This window comes from Scyliorhinus torazame, chromosome 22 (assembly GCF_047496885.1).
Source record: "Scyliorhinus torazame isolate Kashiwa2021f chromosome 22, sScyTor2.1, whole genome shotgun sequence".
Taxonomy (NCBI): domain Eukaryota; kingdom Metazoa; phylum Chordata; class Chondrichthyes; order Carcharhiniformes; family Scyliorhinidae; genus Scyliorhinus; species Scyliorhinus torazame.
Window position 1 is genome coordinate 79,881,095 of NC_092728.1, and position 20,245 is coordinate 79,901,339.

The 20,245-nt window shown below is 49.9% G+C and overlaps 1 long non-coding RNA gene across 2 annotated transcripts in view; it reads left to right on the plus strand.

Moving 5' to 3' along the window:
* Positions 1–16,956, plus strand: part of LOC140399159 (uncharacterized) — a 94,374-nt gene extending 77,418 nt beyond the window's left edge. The window contains exon 3 of one of the 2 annotated variants that reach the window (XR_011937648.1): positions 16,924–16,956. This is a non-coding gene — a long non-coding RNA (uncharacterized lncRNA). The remainder of the gene's footprint in view (positions 1–16,923) is intronic. The other variant, XR_011937649.1, reaches the window with a different exon arrangement.
* The last annotated feature ends 3,289 nt before the right edge of the window (positions 16,957–20,245 follow it).

The window sequence follows — 20,245 nt, forward strand, 5'->3', positions numbered from 1 at the left end:
AACAAATGTGACCAAGGCAAAGTCCATGGATTTCCCAACAACCCAATCGGACGTCACTAACATTGTGAATCAACCAGTGTTGTAGTGGAGGTATTACGGTACCTGGTAATGCTGGAACACCATTGGTAGAAACTGTATGCTTCCTATTGGTCAAGATGTATGGTAGCTCCGCCCTCCTGTGTGGGGTATAAGAGCCCGTGCCGCCCCAGCAGTCTTCATTCTGCACCTGAGCTGCTGGGGGAAACATCTAGCTTATTAAAGCCTTCAGTTGGACTACAATCTCGCTTTAGTGGTCATTGATCGTGCATCAATTTAATAAGCTAGATTTAAAAGGATGGAGCTCCGAATCAAGCCGGAGTGTCTGCAACTCAGCGGCAATCTTCAAGCACTGGCTGGCGTGCTTTAAAGGATATCTCGGGACGGCCGAAAACACACCCACGGGAGAACAGAAAATGCAAGTCCTGCACTCAAGGGTGAGCCCGGAGATTTACACCCTCATCGAGGAAGCGGAAGACTTCGATGCAGCAATAGAGCTGCTAAAAGGACATTATATTCGCCCGGTAAACCAGGTCTATGCCCGACATCTGCTAGCAACGAGGCGACAAACCCCTGGGGAATCGTTGGAAGAATTCTACTGTGCACTCCTGGTGTTGGGGAGAAACTGCAGCTGCCCGCAAGTTTCGCCGAGCGAACACACTGAACTCTTGGCCCGGGACGCTTTCGTGGCAGGTATGCTATCCTCCCAAATCTGCCAGCGATTGCTAGAAAAAGACACTCTAGCTCTCAAGGAGGCACGGGCCCTTGCAGGCTCCCTGGATGTGGCCTCCAGAAATGCCCGCGCTTACATTCCCGACCGCGCGACAGCCCCTGGGCAGCGTGGAACCCCTCCGCAGCCGATTCCGAGACGTCTCCCATCCCCCCACAAGCTTGTGCTGCAAGGCGGCCTGGCAACCCCGGGGGGCCCCGCTGCTACTTTTGTGGGCAAGCCAAGCACCCCCGCCAGCGTTGCCCGGCCCGCGCATCCACTTGAAAGGGATGCGGTAAAAAGGGCCATTTTGTGGTGGTATGCCAGGCCCGTGCGGTTGCCGCGGTCTCCGGCGGCGAATACGGACCGCCACCACAAACCTCTCCACGGTCCCCATGCAGCCAGTGGTCGCCGCCATCTTCCTACTCCAGGGCCACGTACTCCAGGCACCGCCATCTTGTCCCGCAGACGCCACGTTAGAGGGATGGGAGCCGCCATTTTGTGCACCCCCAGCCAGATGTGACCAATGGGAGCCGCCATCTTGGATGAACGCCCAGGACCCCAGCTCGGCTGACCACACACTGCCCGAAGAGAACACTCAACTGCTGCGATTAGCCTCGGTGACTCTGGATCAGTCCCGGCGTCGAACACTCTCAACTGCTCCAACGACTGTATTTATCAACGGGCACAAGACGTCCTGCCTAATCGACTCTGGGATCTCGGACAGCTTCATACACCCCGACACGGTAAGGTACTGTTCTCTCCTTGTCCACCCCGTTAATCAAAAAATCTCCCTGGCCTCCGGTTCCCACTCAGTCGAGATAAAGGGGTTTTGTGTAGCAAACCTCACAGTCCAGGGAAGGGAGTTTAAACATTACCAGCTCTACGTCCTTCCCCACCTCTGCGCGGCCACACTCCTAGGTTTAGACTTCCAATGTAATCTCCAAAGTCTAACTTTCAAATTCGGCGGCCCTATACCCCCCCTCACTGTCTGCGGCCTAGCGACCCTCAAGGTCGATCCGCCTTCCCTGTTTGCGAACCTCACCCTGGATTGCAAACCCGTCGCCAGCAGGAGCAGACGCTACAGTGCCCAGGACTGGATCTTTATTAGGTCAGAGGTCCAAAGGCTACTGAGGGAAGGAGTCATTGAAGCTAGCAACAGTCCCTGGAGAGCTCAAGTAGTGGTGGTAAAGACCGGGGAGAAGCATAGGATGGTCATCGACTACAGTCAGACCATCAAAAGGTTTACGCAGCTGGACGTATACCCTCTCCCCCGCATATCCGACCTGATAAACAGGATCGTGCATTACAAGGTCTTCTCCACGGTGGACCTTAAGTTTGCCTACCACCAGCTCCCCATCCGCACTAGTGACCGCAAATACACTGCCTTTGAGACAGATGGGCGGCTCTATCACTTCTTAAGGGTTCCCTTCGGTGTCACCAACGGGGTCTCGGTCTTCCAGCGTGAGATGGACCGAATGGTTGACCGGTACGGTTTATGGGCAACATTCCCGTATCTCGATAATGTCACCATCTGCGGCCACGACCAGCAGGACCACGACACCAACCTCCGAAAATTCCTCCAGACCACAAAGATTCTTAACCTTACTACAACAAGGATAAATGCGTGTTTAGCACCGACCGCCTAGCCATCCTCGGCTACATAGTGCAAAAGAATTATAGGCCCCGACCCTGAACGCATGCGCCCCCTTATGGAGTTCCCCCTCCCTCACTGCCCCAAAGCCCTGAAGCGCTGGCTAGGGTTTTTCAGTTACTACGCCCAGTGGGTCCCCAACTATGCGGACAAGGCCCGTCCCCTGATCCAATCCACAGCTTTTCCCCTGTCGATAGAGGCCCGCAAGGCCTTCAGCCGCATCAAAGCAGACATTGCAAAGGCCACGATGCACGCCATCGACAAGTCCCTCCCTTTCCAGGTCGAGAGCGATGCGTCTGACGTAGATCTAGCGGCCACCCTCAACCAAGCGGGCAGACCTGTGGCCTTCTTCTCACGTACCCTCCATGCTTCTGAAATCCGCCACTCCTCAGTTGAAAAGGAGGCCCAGGCCGTCGTAGAAGCTGTGCGACATTGGAGGCATTACCTGGCCGGCAGGAGATTCACTCTCCTCACTGACCAACGGTCGGTTGCTTTCATGTTCGATAATGCACAGCGGGGCAAGATAAAGAACGATAAGATCTTGCGGTGGAGGATCGAACTCTCCACCTACAACTACGAGATCTTCTATCGTCCCGGAAAGCTAAACAAGCCTCCTGATGCCCTGTCCCGCGGCACATGTGCCACCGCAAAGTGGACCGCCTCCGAGCCCTCCACGAGGACCTCTGCCACTCGGGGGTCAATCGCTTTTTCCATTTCGTCAAGACCCGCAACCTGCCCTACTCCATCGAGGAGCTCAGGGCAGCCACCAGGGACTGCCAAATCTGCGGGAATGCAAACCGCACTTCTACCGGCCAGAGAAAGCGCACCAGATAAAGGCTTCCTATCCCTTTGAACGCCTCAGCATGGACTTCAAAGGCCCCCTCCTCTCCACCGACCGCAACACGTACTTCCTGAACATGATTGACGAGTACTCCCGGTTCCCATTCGCCACCCCCTGCCCCGACACAACCACCATCATCAAGGCCCTCCACAGCATCTTTGCACTGTTCGGGTTCCCCGCATACATACACAGTGATAGGGGGTCCTCCTTTATGAGCGACGAACTGCGTCAATTCCTGCTCAGCAAGGTCATCGCCTCAAGCAGGACGACCAGTTACAACCCCCGGGGTAACGGACAGGTAGAGAGGGAGAACCGAACGGTCTGGAAGACCGTCCTACTGGCCCTACGGTCCAGGAATCTCCCAGTCACCCACTGACAGGAAGTCCTCCCGGATGCCCTCCACTCCATCCGGTCACTGCTTTGTACCACAACCAACCAGATACCTCACAAACGTCTCGTTGTGTTCCCCAGGAGGTCCTCTGGGACCTCGCTCCCGACCTGGCTGGCAGCTCCCGGACCCATCCTGCTCCGAAAACACGCGCGGGCGCACAAGTCGGACCCGTTGGTCGAGAGGGACCATCTTTTCCACGCTAACCCCCAGTACGCCTACGTGGTGTACCCCGACGGCCGACAAGATACGGTCTCCCTACGAGACCTGATGCCCACCGGAGCCCCACGCACACCCCAGCCACCAGTCCAACCCTCCCCTCCACCAGGGCACCTTACAGGAGGATCGGTCCTTCCGCCAGCCCCGTCTAGGCCCCCCCACCCACCGATGCACCCCGCAGGCGCTCCCTTCCCAAGTCAACCATTTTCCCCACCAGCGCCGTCAAGGGGTGTCGAAGCTGCCACGGAGATCGAAGCCACGCTCTCAGAGTCACAGACGCCCGAGCCTCCACCGGAGTCACCATCGAAGCTCCGACGATCACAGCGGACGGCCAGGGCCCCCGATCGACTGATTGCTTCATTTTAAATTGTAAATTTTAATCATAAATTGTAAATTGTTATTAGAATTGTAAATAGTTACAAAATGCTGTACGGAGGTATTACGGTACCTCCATTACTAATTCTACCACGTTGCCATTTTTGTAGTATCAGGCCACCACCCCCGCCGGACTCTTTTTTAACAGGGGGTGAATGTGGTAGTGGAGGTATTATGGTACCTGGTAATGCTGGAAAACCATTGGTAGAAACTGTATGCTTCCCATTGGTCAAGATGTATGGTAGCTCCGCCCTGCTAGGCGGGGTATAAGATCCGTGCCGCCCCAGCAGCCTTCATTCTGTACCTGAGCTGCTGGGGGAAACATCTAGCTTATTAAAGCCTTCAGTTGGACTACAGCCTCGCTTTAGTGGTCATTGATCGTGCGTCAACCAGTCTTACTGAAACTCTGCCTCTCTCATGTGGGATTCCAGTCGTCCCCTTTGAAAATGTAACCTGCGAATTCTCTCCAAATGTCACTCCAACCTGGACAGTATAAACAACGGCCCACTTATAGGCTTTCAATCTTGTTTCATGGTCACCTGGACTCCTGAGGATACACTTGAGCACCAACTCACATGCACAAGTTAAGACCTTCAGCTGTGCTGAGCAGAATACCACTGCTTCAAAGGGGCACGTTTGCCTCAACGATCACCGTTCCCATTCAGATCCTGTTTCTCTGCTCACCTCTTTTGTTTCAACCATAATTTAACAGGGATCTGACCTTGTCCGCTCCCTGGGCCTTTCTTTTGGGACATCTTCCTGTCTTCGCTCCCTGTCCCTTGCCAGGACACAGATTCCCATAGTGCTCCACTCTTGGTCACCTGATCTGGGCTATTAGTGCAGTTTGTATTCATGCACTAGCACACTGGGCGAAAAAGATGTCAACATTGCAAAACTGCACATGTGCAGCCCGCTCCGGTCTGCATACACACAAAAGCTCCGCTGTCCAGCAGGAGCTGATGTTCCTGGCCTCCCGTTCTCAACAAGGTAAATATCATTTTCACAACAGCCTCAGTGAAGCACTGGCACGGATCTGTCTGTTCCTTTTCCCTGCAGCCGCGTCAAACCCACTGGGACACAGAGAAGAGAGGCTGGTTTCATATTCAGATTTTGTTCTCTCTTCCCCCACCCCCCTCCAACCCCGCCCCAACATCTCATCAACTTTCACTTGCTTGCACTTGGGCCCTTTCCATCTCGAACAATGTCCTCTGGTCTCGGTGGCTTTCAACTGTGGCCGCCTTAGGCCCAAGCTCCAATTCCAACCAGGCCTCACACCAGCCCAATCTGGAACTCAGATTCCCTTTGGTGACTTTGACCAGTTGGTGCCAGTCGCTTGCATGGACCAATTTCTTCCCTCCTGTCCATGTCAATGAATTTTCCGTCACAGAATCAATCACAAAATGAAGATTGATTCTTAGACAGGACAAACAATGCAATGCCGTTATTTGTCCGTAACCCACGCATAAGCTTTTTCTTTCTAAAGGACTGGGTTCGAGCTCCAAAGGGCCGTGGCGGGGAATGGCGAAACCTTGTCCACAATTCCCGACAAGGAAAAATCCTGACCTGAGCAATGCTGTGGTAGGGTGGCCTTGAGCAGAGGCCATGCACTCCCTCGTAGGGGAGGAAGAGGCACTGAAAGCAAATCCTCCGGTCTTAAGTCTGAAGCATTTGGTTAAAAGGCAGACGTGACAGTGGCGAGAGAAGGCTGGTGTATTGCATGTGGCCAGCTTAGGCCTAAAGATGCAGCGAGGTGGAGCAAAAGATGAAACAAATCCCCTGCATAAGAAAACATTAAATTCAATGTTTCATTCATTACATACAAAAGGTTAATACATACATTATTCAACAGGTTTTGCTGATTTTTTTTCCTTGTTACTATGCTGTCTTTGAATTAATATCTGTGCACAGCATCACAAGCTGTGTGTGCGAGACATTAATTTTCAGTGATGCGGTGGGGGAGGGGTGGAAAAGCAGGAATCGCTCACTGGGCAACAGAAGTCCGATCGACTGGATTAAATAACAATTTCTGATTGTTATTATTATGTGGCTGAATTAAATAGACCTATAAAAGATATAAAGTGTTGAAGGGAATTTAGCGTGAGCTTGGGCTAACGCTGTGCTAAGCCATCTCCAGCTCTCCCAAAGTGCATCTTGTTGATACAGCGATACATGAAGGTTAGTGGCATTGGGAAACCTGTAGGAGGTCTCCTGCTGCCCCAGAGCAGAGCCTCAAGCATCACGAATGTACAGGTGGAGAATATTGAATCAGTTGCTTTCTACTGTGCACTTAGGCCTATTTAGAAATGAAACCTTCAGTGAATTACTAAAGCAGAAAAAAATTAAATAACTTTTACAAGCGCAGCGCTACTTTGCCAGCCATATGGGAAGAGCTCAGCATGGCCCAGTGTTACTCAGCGCAAGACTGCCAGAAATAGCAACATCCTGATATTGCCCACAGTGCAAGAAGGCAAGTACATGCCCATAATAGGGGATGTAACAATATTCAGTGGCAGTGGTATCATGTCAACTTGCATGCTAACTCAGTTTCTTCACTAAAGTTGAAGCAATTGGAGAACAATAGGCTAAATTGGTTAAAAAAATAGATTAGTGATGTAATTTTTAAAAAGAATTAGAGCACTTTTCGAAAGAGTTTGATCAGCTTACTTTTCACCAATTGATTTTGCCTTCACTGCAGTTCTCTTACCAACGAGGATACAAATAGAAATTACTGTTGCCGATGTTCATGGACATGTATTTAATAGGTAGGCAAAGCTTGTCACAACGGTGCATTACAGCTCGAAATTACTTATGGACGTATTGAACTTTTTAACAAGAGGAATGTGTTTTTTAAAATACCAAAGGCACGGAGCCAAAGATGGCCGAGAATATAAAGTGACCACCTTCTGAAAAAGTCCTATGTGGATCATACTTGACCGACTAGTCCCGAGAGAATGGAATGTCGAACCTCAAAGGTGTCAGGGAATTCTTCAAGCAGAGATTAGAAAGGGAGATAGAAAAAGTTCAAAAGACTGAACTTTAATCTCCTGTGTTTGCAGAGACAATGGAGACTGATTGTCTTGTCACATCTCAGTAGAAATCCAAAATCCACCTCCTGCTGAGTTTTATCTTAGAATGTGAAAATGGGCTAAATTCAAAGAAAAACTTCTGGGGCGAAAGACATGTTTGTTTTTGTCTTCCAGGATTACAGACAACATGGGTTAAAAAGCTAGCTGTAGACCTGATTGGTGTGTACTGGTGTGCTGATGTGCCAGAGTGTTTGTGTGACATGGAAACAAGAAGAAACCACTGCCAGTCAACCCTGTAAAAAGACAAGCGGGCGAAGGATCTTACTCTAGTTCTGATGCTCGAAGAAGGGTCAGCAGAAGCTGCCATTGAAAAGAAATCAGACAGCTTTCCAGCCTCACCCCAGAATCGAGTGTCGCCAGACTAACTGCTAAAATGCCAAAGTCAGCTCTCCTGGAATCACCCAACTTAACGCCCACAACATACCATCATCTGTGCTCATGGACAAGCAAAAATCTGACAGTTCTTTACTTTTACCTGGACTTTTAACTTCTCATTTCTGACCAGTGTGTGAACATATGTGTTGACTCAAGAAAGCCGGGTTAAATTGGTTTTTTCTAAAAAGTAAAAACATTTGGATGGGGAAAAGGTATCCACTGGGGAACGGATTCCTTTTAAGTTGGCTTTGTCGCAGCAGTTGAACAAATAGGGGGGGGGGGGGGGGGGGGGGGGGGGGGGGGAGAGCAGTTAACTCCTCCTCAGCCAGGAGCAGGACAAAATTGGGATCCCATTCACAAAGTTAACAAATTAGGGAACCTCTTCAGGGGACCAGTTGTAACAATAGCATTCCTCTAATTAGTTTGTTATTCTTTTCACGAGAGCTTCATTGCCTGGGCCAATAATCTTTTTATTGCCCATTCCTAATTGTCCTTGAGAAGGTGATGGTGAGCTGTCTTCTTGAACTGCTGAAGCCATGTGATGTAGGCCATGTGGTGTAGGCCATGTGTGATAGGGAGGGAGTTCCAAGGTTTTCAATCCAGCGACAGCGAAGGAATGGCGACAGGATGGTGTGCGGTTTGGAGGAGCACCTCCAGGTGATGCTGTTCCCATGTATCTACTGCCCTTGTCTTTCTAAATGGTAGAGCTCACAGGTTTGGAAGGTTCTGTGGAAAGAGATTTGGTGAGTTGCTGCAGTGTATTTTGTAGATGGTAAACACTGTTGATACTCTGGTGGTGAAGGGAGTGAATGTTTATGGATGGGACACCTATCAAGCAGGCTGCTTTGTCCTGGATGGTGTCGAGCATCTTGTTGGAGCTGCACTCATCCAGGCAAGTGGGGGAGTATTCCATCACACTCCTGACCTGTGCCCTATGGGTAGTGGACAGGCTTTGGGGAGTCAGGAGGTGAGTTACTCACCACAGAATTCTTAGCCTCTGACCTTCTCTTGTAGCCACAGTATTTTTACGGTAGTTCAACCAGCTCAGTTTTTGATCAACAATAACTCCCGTAATGTTGATAGTATCAGTATGAATATCATGGGGGCAATGGTTAGATTCTCTCTTGGAGATTATCATTGTGTGGTAAACACCACAGGTCACACACTACGTGTATTACGGTACTGCCACTGTACTACAGTTAATACAGTAAATCCCAGCCTGCTGGCTCCTCCCAGCAGGCGCTGTATAAAAGTGTATGCTCTCCTGCGCTGCTTCCTTTCTGGTTCCAGCTGCAGGAGGCTTAACATCTAGTGCAATAAAGCCTCAATAGTTTCACTATTTTGTCTTGTGGTCATTGATGGTGCATCAATTTATTGCACTAGAATTTTAGAGATGAACGTCTTAATCAAGCCTGATCGCCTGGAGCTGGACCCTCATGCAGCTGACGCCACAGCCACCTTTGAGCACTGGCTAGCCTGCTTTGAAGGATATCACGGAGCATCTACAGAAGCCCTCTCAGACCCGCAGAAGCTCCAGATCCTCTACTCATGGATGAGCCCACAAGTTTCCCCCCTCATTCGGGACGCCCACACCTACACGGAAGCGATGGCGCTACTAAAAGGACAGTACATCAGGACTGAATCAAGTGTTCGCCAGGCACCTCCTGTCCACGAGACGGCAACACCCGTGGGAGTCTCAGGACGATTTCTTGCGTGCTCTGCGGATACTTGGTAGGAACTGTAATTGCCATGCAGTTTCGGCCGTCCAACACACCGAACTGCTGATCAGAGACGCCTATGTCATGGGCATTAAGTCCAATTACATTCGCCAGCAGTCATTGAAAGGGGGTACACTCGACCTTACAGAAACTGTGCAGCTCACTAGCTCCCTAGACGTGGCCTCCCGCAATCTAGAGTCCTACACCTCCGACCGCGCGGCACCCTCGTGGGCATCATGGGCCCCACCATCTTCTGACCCGGGTACGCCACAAGCCTGCGCCGCGTGGCAGCCAGCTAACTCCGGAGGCCATCAAATGCTATTTTTGTGGCCAGAACAAGCACCGCCGACAACGCTGGCCAGCATGGAGAGTGACCTGCAAAGGGTGTGGCAAGAAGGGCCACTTCGTCTCCGTTTGCCAGGCCCGATCAGTCGCTGCTGTTTCCAGGCCCAGCATCGCTACACCCCCCACGTGCGTTCCATGGGCACCGCCATCTTCGCCGCCGCCCGCCACGTGCGGCCCGTGGGTGTCGCCATCTTGGACGTCATCCACCATGTGCGCCAAATGGGCGCCGCCATCTTCGGCGCCATCTTGGACCACGCCTCAGGACCCCTGCTCGCCTGGCCATTCGCGGCCCACTGATACCTTCGCCACCGCCGATCAGCCCAACAACTCCCAACATCTTCCGCAGCTCGCCTCCATCACCCTCGATCAGTCTCAGCCCCGCAACCTCGCTACGACGACTGTAAGGATGAACGGGCATGAGACGACCTGCCTTTTCGACTCAGGGAGCACAGAGTGTTTCATCCACTCTGCTATGGTGAGGCGCTGCTCCCTCCCGGTCTTCCACGTCACCCAGAAAATCTCTCTGGCCACCGGATCCCATTCCGTACAAATCCGGGGGTACTGCGTCATGACCCTCTCTGTACAGGGCGTAGAGTACAGCAACTTCAGACTCTACGTCCTCACCCACCTCTGCGCTGCCCTGTTACTAGGTATTGATTTTCAGTCCACCTCCAGAGCCTTACTCTGAAGTTCGGCGGATCCCTGCTTCCCCCTCACGTCTGTCGATCCGCCCTCACTTTTCGCAAACCTCACCCCAGACTGTAAGCCTGTCGCCATGAGGAGCAGACGGTACAGTGCACAGGACAGGACCTTTATCAGGTCGGAAGTCCAACAGCTTCTGCGGGAGGGGGTCATTGAGGTCAGTAACAGCCCCTGGAGAACTCAAGTGGAGGTAGTTAAGACTGGGGAAAAACACCGGATGGTCATCGACTACAGTCAGACCATCAACCGGTACACGCAGCTCGATGTGTACCCACTCCCACGCATATCTGACATGGTCAATCAGTTTGCGCAGTATCGAGTCTTCTCCACAGTTGACTTGAAGTCCGCCTATCACCAGCTCCCCATCTGCCCGGAGGACCGCCAATACACTGCATTCAAAGCAGATGGCCGCCTCTATCATTTCCTTAGAGGTCCCTTCGGCGTCACCAATGGGGTCTCGGTCTTCCAGCGAGAGATGGACCGAATGGTTGACCAGTACTGGCTGCGGGCCACGTTCCCGTACCTAGATAATGTCACCATCTGTGGCCACGACAGCAGGACCACGACGCGAATCTCCAGAAATTCCTCCATACTGCCAAACTCCTTAACCTCACTTAACAATAAGGAGAAATGCATTTTCCGCACCACCCGCTTAGCCATTCTTGGCTACATTGTGGAAAATGGAGCCCTAGGACCCGACCCCGACTGCATGTGCCCCCACCTGGAACTCCCCCTCCCCCACTGCCCCAAGGCCCTGAAACGATGCCTGGGGTTCTTCTCATATTACGCCCAGTGGGTCCCTAATTATGCGGACAAGGCCCGCCCACTCATCAAGTCCACAGTTTTTCCCCGCCGGGCCTTCAACCACATCAAGGCGGACATTGCCAAAGCCACAATGCACGCGGTCGACAAAACCCTCCCCTTTCAGGTGGAGAGCGATGCATCGGACGTGGCTCTGGGGACCACCCTCAACCAGGCGGGCAGACCCGTGGCTTTCTCCTCCCGCACCCTTCAAGCCTCCGAAATTCGGCACTCCTCCGTCGAAAAGGAGGCCCAGGCCATTGTGGAAGCTGTGCGACATTGGCGGCATTACCTGGCCGGCAGGAGATTCACTCTCCTCACTGACCAATGGTCGGTTGCCTTCATGTTTAGCAATAAACAGCGGGGCAAGATCAAGAACGACAAGATCTTGAGATGGAGGATCAAGTTCTCCACCTATAACTACGAGATCTTGTATTGCCCGGGGAAGCTCAATGAGCCCCCAGATGCCCTATCCCGCGGTACATGTGTCAGCGCACAAATGGATCACTCTGGGCTCTCCACAATGATCTCTGCCACCCGGGGGTCACCTGGTTCTTTCATTTTATCAAGGCCCGCAACCTGCCCTACTCCACCGAGGTGGTCAGGACCGTGACCAGGGACTGCCCTGTCTGCGCGGAGTGCAAACCGCACTTCTATCGGACGGATAGAGCACACCTGGTAAAGGCCTCCCGCCCCTTTGAGCGCCTCAGCATGGACTTCAAAGGGCCCCTCCCCACCACTGACCGCAACATGTACTTTCTCAATATCATTGATGATTACTCCCGTTTCCCATTCGCCATCCCATGCCCCCACATGACATCTGCCACGGTCATCAAGGCCCTACACAGCATCTTCACCTTGTTCGGTTTTCCCACCTACATCCACAGCGATCGATGATCCTCCTTCATGAGTGATGAGCTGCGTCAGTTCCTGCTCAGCAAGGGTATCGCCTCGAGTAGGACGACCAGCTACAATCCCCAGGGGAACGGGCAGGTGGAGAGGGAGAACGCGACGGTCTGGAAGGCCGTCCTGCTGGCCTTTCGGTCTAGGAATCTCCCTGTCTCCCGCTGGCAGGAGGTCCTCCCCGATGCGCTCCACTCCATCCGGTCGCTCCTGTGCACTGCTAGTAATGAGACCCTCACGAACGTGTGTTTGCCTTCCCTAGGAAGTCCACCTCCGGGGTCTTGCTCCCAACCTGGCTGACAGTTCCTGGGCCCGTCCTCCTCCGGAAGCATGCGAAGAGTCACAAATTGGATCCCCTTGTTGAAAAGGTCCTCCTCCTCCATGCGAATCCACAATATGCTTGCGTGGCACACCATGACGGGTGACTGGACACAGTCTCCCTCCGGGACCTGGCACCCGCTGGTTCCCCATCCACAACCAGCAGCACCCCTGACCTGGTACCATCCCCTCCCCCTCCAGTTGCCTTCCACGCCCCTGCGCCGTTCACCCTCCCACCAGCGACACTCACCGCAGCCTCCACCCCAGCAGCACCCGTCCCCTCACCGGATCCACTACTGGGTGAAGCAGGAGGACAACATGCTCCTGGAGTCACAGGTTCCCACATCGGCGCCCACACCACAACTAGGACTGAGGCGATTGCGGCGGAGGGTCAAAGCCCCTGACAGACTCAACCTGTAACGTTGTTTTCCCCCCCCCGCTGGACTTTTGTTTTTTAAACGGGGGTTGAATGTGGTAATCACCACTGATCACACACTACATGTATTATGGTACTGCCACTGTATTACAGTAAATCCCAGCCTGCTGGCTCCTCCCAGCAGGCGGCGTATAAAAGTGTATGCTCTCCTGCGCTGCTTCCATTCTGGTTCCAGCTGCAGGAGGCACAGCATCTAGTGCAATAAAGCCTCAATAGTTTGACCATTTCGTCTCGTGGTCATTGATGGTACATCACATTGCCTGATACTTGTGTGATGCAAATGTAACTTGCCACAAGCAGCCCAAGCCTGGATATAGTCCAGCACTTGCTGCCTCTGGGCATGAGTTGCAAATAGTGCAGAACATTGCACAATCGTGAGCAAGTATTTCCACCTTTGATCTTATTGTGAAGGGAAGCATCGATGAAGCAGCTGAAGATAGTTGAGCCTATGGTACTACCCTGAGAAACTCTTGCAGTGATATCCTGGTTGTGAAATGATTGACCAACAACTGCACCATCTTCCCTTGTGTACATCTGACCCCCAACCCAGCGGAGAGTTTTCCCAATTCCCATTGACTCCAGTTTTGCTGGGATTCTTGGTGTCACACTCGGTCAAATGCTGCCTTGATGTCAAGGGCAGTCACTCTCACCTCACCTCTTGAGTCCAGCTCTTTTGTCCATGTTTGGGCTAAGTCTGTTAACGAAAGGCGGTTCTTGGTGTTTCTGTTTTATGTTTGTTGATGCTTCCAGTAACATAGCAGGCAGTGGGACATTCTGTGACCAGGACAAACAATCATTTCTGAATACCTTCAACCACAATGGGGCGGCATTGTGGCACAGTGGTTAGCACGGCTGCCTCACAACTCCAGGGACCCGGGTTCAATTCCAGCCTCAGGTGATTGTCAGTGTGGAGTCTGCACGTTGTAGCGCACAAAGACTCCGTGAGACGAATAGAGTGAAGTCGGTGAGGCTTTATTAAGCGTGTCTGTTCCCCCGCAGCTCGATAGTAAACTGGCCTGCGTGGGAAGACTCCGGCTTCTTATACTCCGCCTTCAGGGCGGAGCTTGAGGTCAACGGCCAACCAGGACCCGGGATCTGTCAGCCAATGACATTAGGGCTTCCAGTCCCACATGACCCCCAATACATACTACCACACACGTTCTCCCCATGCCTCCGTGGGTGTCCTCTGGATTCTCCAGATTCCTCCCATAGTCCAAAGATATGCAGGTTAGGTGGATTGGCCATGATAAATAGCCCCTCAATGTCCAAAGGTTAGGGACAGTTAAATGGTCGAGCGGATGAGTGGGCCTGAATTAGGGTGTTCTTTCGAAGGATCAGTTCAGACTCGATGGGCTGAATGGCCTCCTTCTGCACTGTCGGGATTCTATAATTCTTTGATTCTATGAACAATTTTCAGGCTGCATTTTGCTTTAAAAAAAATCTTTTCAAAAAAGGGTGTGCCAGGGCAGGGACGGGAAACTGCTTGAGGATTAAGGGAAGGTTTAAAATGCAGCACAGTTTTTGAATTTCAAACCTGCACCTAGCCAGTCAAAGTCAGAGTTACTAAGAATGCCCTAAGATGACAATAATAACATAATAATCTTTATGATTGTCACAAGTAGGCTTACATTAACACTGCAATGAAGTTACTGTGAAAATCCCCGAGACGCCACATTTCGGCGCCTGTTCGGGTACACAGAGGGGGAATTCAGAATGTCCAATTCACCTAACAAGCACATCTTTCGGGACTTGTGGGAGGAAACCGGAGCATCAGGAGGAAACCCACGCAGACACAGGGAGAACATGCAGACTCTGCACAGACAGTGACACAAGCTGGGAATCGAACCCGGGTCCCTGGCGCTATGAAGCAAAAATAAGCACCATGTTCTCACTGGCAACTGTTATAATGTAACCGTGCAGACTGGATTTGAAACTTACAAAGCAACACCACAAAGGACAGTGGGTTCACTTCTTGTGAACTTTGTGCCATGTTTACGGTGTTTCTTTAAGAATAAGAATGACTTAGTTTCAATATTTACGTTTTTGCTAAGCACTGTCTCTAAATATAAAAATTTCTCTGTATACACATACTTCAGGTTTAACTTTCTGGTCTGATTTTTGGTTATGCTTTGGAATCAATAACTAAGGTTGAAACTGCTAATGCAATCGCTTAGAATGGAAATCCTGGAAGTAAATAATTGCCTGTAACAATATAGTTGCTGCTTCAGGCCAGCAAGAGTCCTGTGGATCCAGTTGCTTAAGTCTCTATGTCAGTTCTATCACTATTTTGCACATTAAAGAACTTTGGCAGCACGGTGGCGCAGTGCTTACAACTGCTGTCTCACGGCGCCGAGGTCCCAGGTTCGATCCCGGCTCTGGGTCACTGTCCATGTGGAGTTTTCACATTCTCCCCGTGTTTGCGTGGGTTTCGCCTCCACAACCCAAAAGATGTGCAGGCCACGCTAAAATTGCCCCTTAATTGGAAAAAATGAATTGTGTACTCTAAATTTATTTTTAAAATAGCGTCAAGTTCAGCAGCTGACTGTGAGTAATGCCACGGGCAATTTACTTGCTTTGTATTTAAAAATGTGCTTTCGATTCTCCTATTTCTCATTCTAAGGGATGACACCGGCAAATTGGGCCGAATGGCCTTCATCTATGCTGTACAATTCTATGATTCCATGATTCTTGTATTCTACTGCATGAAGTTGCTATTGCAGATATTATAGGTGTACCTTTCCTCGAGATTAAACAAAAGGAAACTGACAAAATGTTATTGTACTCAATGGGTTAAAGACCTTGGTTAAAAAGTATGTAATATCACCAGTCAATAGAACATTTGTAGGACACAAAGTTACTAGTGATCTGATTCACTTCAGCAACATTTAGGTCTAATAACAATCACTTACTTTATCCTCATCTCAGATGAAGGAATAAATACAAGCACATTAATCCTTTTAAACTGTGTTTCCAGTGAAGGCAAACAACAGACTCACTAAAAAGTACTTTGTGAAGTAGAAAAAAGTAAATAAGTATATCTTGTGCCAGCTGGTACAAAGATTATCGGAAAGAGTAAATATCAGTATGAATGGATCAAGTCAGGACAGTTTTAGTAAGATACCAGAAAAAGAATTGATGCTTCAGATTTCTTTCAGTTCCTGTAACTGACTCACTGCCCAGTATTACATGTGTACTTTACTGTAGGTCACTCCAAACGGAAAGGCTGTGGTGAGCATACAGTCACTGACTGTCTCATAATAAGCTCTTGCTGTGAGGGAAGCCTTTGTGGAATACGAGTGGCGAACAGTACACCACATGTTGAAAGGGTTAAAAAGTAAAGTCTGGCCAATTTATCCTGTAAAATCTAGTCGAGTGACCCATATATTTGCATGTGGGCGGGAGGTTTCGCAATAGCTTCTGAGTAATATTTAATGGTTCATTTACAGCGTTGGCACTAATGATTTGTCGAAACGTTTGTCAATGTCCAGCTTCGGAGCGTTGCGAAAGCAGGAAGTGAAGCTCATTCTGATCTTGAGAAATTACTTTGTTTCATGTGAGATCGTGGCACTCACACTGAGTGAGAAATCTGTTTTAATTCCTCACAGCTAGCCCGCTTCCAGCTCCAGAGGAAAACAACAGTGTTTTCAGACTGTTTAGAATTATATCTTGTCACACTTTTGAAGGAAGAATAGTTCCAGGGTAGTATTGCCACAGGTAATGTGATATGTGGATAATTGACAATGAATAAAAGCTTGACTTAGCATGACAACTATTGTCCTCGTGATTGTTTTGGCTTGGCGAGTAAATGTGAAATTGCTGTTGACTTCCGAAATAGTATCCAGCGAATATCTTGTATAAGAAGGCTAAACTGAAAGAATGTATTGATTCAAAATGTAATGTAAGGTCAGCCTTTTGATTTTACAGTCAGTGGAGTTGGCAAGAAAACAGATTGTGGGAAATTAATACTTGGTTGCAGGGTTGTTTTGGCAAAGATCTAACTTACTGGTATCTCCACAGGATTAACAAAAAAAGCATCACATAGACACGCTACAATGGAGCAACAAAGGAACCATCCCCACGCCCTCGAAGTTCAAAGCAACCACCTTTATAAATCAGGCACGGGCTATCAACAAGAAGCTCAGGTCAGTTCAGCTGCCTTGGCTGGTGTTTAAGATGTCAGCATGTGTTCTTCATCAGTATGCTTTTCAAATGGTCACAGATTTTGAAATAGTTCTGAGTAAAAGGTTAAACAACACAGCGATTGGTAACATGGGAGGAGCTATTTCAATTATTTAGTGTGTGGGTTTCGTTTGTGCTCAGAGGAAGCTAGTTTTTTTTTTTGCAGCCACTTTCGGCAATACTCCCGCCTGAAATGCACACCATTGTGGCTACTGTCTTCAGAAATGGAAGTGAAACTTCGCTGAACTGTCTGCATGTAAAATAAAGCATGTGGCAGTTACTAATCACGGTGATGGGGCACTGCTCCTGGTCTGTGACTTTGTGCAGAACTGTGAAGAATATGATCGACTTAAGTGCAGAGTTGACGCAATATTGAAGGTTAAATTACAAACGATGTGGGAATGGTTGGAGGAACTCTAAATGAACCAAAGCTGGAGATAACTCCCAAAAGTACTGAAAACCCATTGTTCAGCATCTGCCAGGGAAAGTAAGTTAAGGTTCGGGATGAAGCTTTTCATCTGGCCTTATCTGAGAAACTGTCAACCTAAGAAATGGGCTCATTGTTCTCTTTTAGGTGCCAATTAATTTCCTGTTATTTTTGAATTAGTCTTTATTTCTAATTGAAATATATATAGTTATTGGTGATGTTTTATGTACACTGTTACGGACAGGCTGAGGGTTAGTTTAAATAACCCTGATTTCTCTAAACAGAAAGGTGTTTTGATTTGCTTCCCCCTTTATAAGGGGTGCCGAATTTTCCAACCCCTCAGTTTTGGTACGATCCAATTTTCTACTGCAAACTTGAGATGCGATGAACTCAAAGGGTTAGTTTATTTGCACACTCTCAAAAGGAGAGCCACCACGTTACCTCCTGTGCACTCATACAGTAAAAGAGAGATAGAGAAAATAATGATTTACAGGGCAAGGACCACAGAGAGAAGAATTATTGTTTCACATGGGGTCCAGAGTCCAGAATCAAAGTCCAATGAGGCATTCCTTCACAAAGGTCAGCAGGTTGAAAACTGATTCTGTTTCATTCACTTTTCCAGTGAAGTTCACGTCGCATGATGAGATAGGCATGCAGAGGTGAATCAGTCCTGCTGGTGATGGTACAGAGATTCCAGCAGAAACAGTGTAGATGGGGCCAGGAATTCAATCAGGGCAGAGTCCCCTTTCTGTAAGGCTGCTTGTAGTTTTAAAATGGCAACAAGGCAATATTACTGGTATCACAACCATGTCACATGTCTCCCACATCTCCACTCTGGCTTTGACAGAGGATGTGTATCCCTTTGTCAAGGTCCTAATATTGTTAAATGTTCCAACCATTAAAACTTGAGAGGAATGCTGCGGAGCCCTTTGTCATAGCAGATGAATAGGCTCTGGTTGGCCAGCCTGGCTTATGAAATGCAGATGGCCTTTGTATGATTTTCTTTGAATTTGGTCTCTGTAGCCCACAGGGAGTCATTAGTGTCTCTTCAGAGATAGCGATGTGCAGGTTTCTGTGAAAATGCCATGATGGCTTTTTTTGTTCCAGGGTCGCAGACAGACATAGATCCATCCATTTTAAAAGGTCTTTGTCCAGTTTTTAAAGTTTTAGAAATAGCCATGAAGATTTCTATCCATTATCAAAAGAATATCCAGTGTGAGGTCTTAGTCCCCTCATAGTACACACATGTATGCACGCTCCACACATAGGAGTGTCACAACGTTGCCTCCACTATCAGACAGTAAAGAGAGGGATAGCGTAAAGGGGGTGTCACAGTACAGGACCATGAAGAAATAAATGTTTGTTCATGTGAGTTCCAGAGTCCAGAATCAAAGCCTAATGAGGAATTCATTCACGAGGTCAGTGGGCTGTAAAACTATGCTGGATAATTCACTTTTCTGGTGATGTTGACTTCACATGAAGAGTTAGGTACACAGGGAAGAATAACTCTAGTAGGCAATGGGACAGAATTTCTAGCAGAAACAGTGTAGATGGGGATGGGGGGGCAGGTATTCCACCTGGGCGGAGCTCCTTGACTGTGAGGCTGCTAGGTAGGTGGTAACCAGACTGAGCTATGCAGTTCAGCAAGGCAATTTTACTTGTTCCACAAGTCACATGACTCCCACCTCTCCACCAGGTCTTTGACAAAGGATGTATATGCATTGTCTGGATTCCAAAGACTGTTCAATGTCTCAGCCATTAGGAATTGAAAAGAAGGCTGTGGGGCTTTAATCTTTGCAGACAATCCACCTCCTTCTGGCCAGCCTGAGTTATTAAATACATACAGCCTTTGTAAAATTTTCGTTGAAGTTGGAGTATACAGTGCACTTGTGAAGGTTAGTGACTCCTCAGAGATAACGAGTGAATTTTCCCAAAACTGCCACAGGCAGACATAGGATCAGCCATTTTATTTTATTTTTCAAATTTCGGAGACGGGATTCTCCCATTCCATCGCGGTGGCCCGACGCCGGCGTAAAAAACGGCACGAAACACTCCGGCGTCGGACCGACCAGAAGTTGGAGAATTCTCTGCACTTCCGGGGGCTAGGCCGGCGCCGGAGGGGTTGACGCCATGCCAGCTGGCGACGAAGGGACTGCGCAAGTTAGCGCATGCGCAGAACCGGCAGCGTGGTTCAGCACATGCGCAAACCGGCCGACGTATTCTGGCGCATGCGCAGGGGGTGTCTTCTCCACGCCAGCCATGGCGGAGCCCTACAGGGGGCGGCGCGGAAGGAAGGAGTGTCCGGACAGGACACAGGCCTGCCCGCAGATTAGTAGGCCCCGATCACGGGCCAGGCCACTGTGGGGCCCCCCCCGGCATCGGATCCCCCCCGAGGACCGCACCAGCCAACTTACCTGCCAGATCCCGCCGTGTGGGACCATGTCCTATCCATGCCAGCGGGACTAGCCAGAAACCGACGGCTGCTCAGCCCAAAGGGGCCCGGAGAATTGCCAACGGCCCCCGACCGGCGATGCGTGATCCCCGCCTCCTCCCGAAAACCGGCGGGGGGTCGGAGAATCCCGCCCATAGTATCCAATTCCTTTTTTCCAATTAAGGGGCAATTTAGCGTGGCCAATCCACTTATCCTGCACATCTTTTTGGGTTGTGGGGGTGAGACCCGTGCAGACAGAGGGGGAGTGTACAAACTCTAGACGGATAGTGAACCAGGGGCGT